Here is a 1,918-nt window from a genome sequence, read left to right on the forward strand (position 1 = left end):
CTTTGAAGCCATATGCATTAGAGAATGAGTTTCAATAATGTAATTTTCACAATACTGCATTAGGCAAACAGGCCTTAGTAGCTGGCTTATAAATAAGCCAGCCTTAGACCAAAAACCTCCTTTGCTTATTTCGTTAAAGAGAAAGAAGAGAAGGAGAAGGAGAAAGAGAAGGGAAGAAGAGGAAAGGAAGAGCTAGAGCCATCCTTGTGCTTGGACCCTTCAAGGTAAGCTTAAACCCAGTCCTTTTCCACTGTTCTTGCTAACTTCCATGGTTGTAACCTTGTTTCTTTCCTTGTTGTTGGTTGTACAACCATGTTATCTTGTACCTACCATATTTGCTATACTTTATTAGCATGATCCTGCATGCGTGTTAGGGACTGTCATCTATGACCCATCAACTATCTTCCACCTAGAAAATACCTGTTGTAACTGTAGTTTTCAGCCTTTAACAGTTGATTCTTAAGTCATAACAAGCTATGGTCATGATTGGAGCTTGTATTTCCTTGAATGCATGCTTAATGCAAGGTTTTATTTTCTGGAGATCAGAACTACTATAGCACAGTGATAACTTGTTTATATGAAAGTTTTGCTATTCTTGTATGCAAGCCATGTCTGCTGTCCATATTAGCCCAAAAGCCCCAAATCCTTATGCATGTAGAAATTTTCCTTAGAATCATGTTAAATACCCTTACTGTAACCTGCTGGTACCTCCTGATCATCCATGCATGCTCCTAATTTGTAGATCTAAGCCAAAATAGATTTATCCTTTAAATTTTTGAACTGCTCATGCACTGGTCGATTGCAGTGGTCGATTGGATCAACCACTGTGAATCAACCACTGCAAGAAAGTGAAACCTATGTAACCCCTAGCCTATCTATGGGTCTGTGATGCCCTGCATAGGGTCCTACATGAAATCCCAGCTAAAAAATGATGCCCTGTAACCCTGTTTTGAGCCAAACTGACACCTCGGGACAAGTTTTGGGCAACCAAACTTGTACTTGACATGGAACCATGACCCTAATCACTGATGGAAGTACTGTTGTGCCACCTAAAGCCATTGGTGGGAACCCTCTCCAAATCTGTGACTGTAACCCCTACTGGCCCATTGCTACTGGTCCATTAGATGGACCAGTACCAATCAACCACTGTAGGAAATCAAAGCCTGTGCTGACCTTGACCTACCCCAAGGCCTGAAACACCCTTTTATGGGCCTTTGGTATAAACCCTAGCCTAAAACTCATTAACCCAGCCATGTGCCTACACTTGGAGTTATGGGTTAATTGCCACTGGTCCATTGGACAGGCCAGTCCAATCAACTAGTGTAAACCATTGATGAAGAACATGACCCTAACCCCTGTAGTTACTTACAACAGTACTTGGGCACCCTTTTGAGTCAAAGACCACAAACCCCTTTTGATTTTTGGCCATAGCAACCTACTGGTCCATAACCACTGGCCCATTGGATGGACCAGTACCAATCGACCACTGCTGTTGTCGTGGCAGTTTTGTGTCCTGCCCTAGTTTAGGAACTAAACCATGGTTACTCCTAGTCTTCTAGGGTAATTTAATGTGTATTAATATAAAATTCTAATTTATTTATCATGGGTTTAATTATTTGTCCGACGATGCATATCAAGGTGCTTTTGAGGACCGACAGTCCTTCGAGTAAGTGGAGCATAGCTAAGGTGAGTGGAGATTACACCATACGTGTAGGTGTAACATAACTAATGAGTTATGATAACAATTACAATTTACTTTTCTGTCTTTATATTTATATTCTTATGTTCTTTTTGGAATTATGTTGAGAATTGTTGATGGAATGTTTGCATATAAATTGTTAGCTTAAATAGAAACGAAGATAGTGGTGGCCTGTAGAATGGGATGCGGGGCACCACCCGACTCATACTATGTCATGTA

The sequence above is a fragment of the Telopea speciosissima genome, chromosome 7 (genome assembly GCF_018873765.1).
Source record: "Telopea speciosissima isolate NSW1024214 ecotype Mountain lineage chromosome 7, Tspe_v1, whole genome shotgun sequence".
NCBI classification, from domain to species: Eukaryota; Viridiplantae; Streptophyta; class Magnoliopsida; order Proteales; family Proteaceae; genus Telopea; species Telopea speciosissima.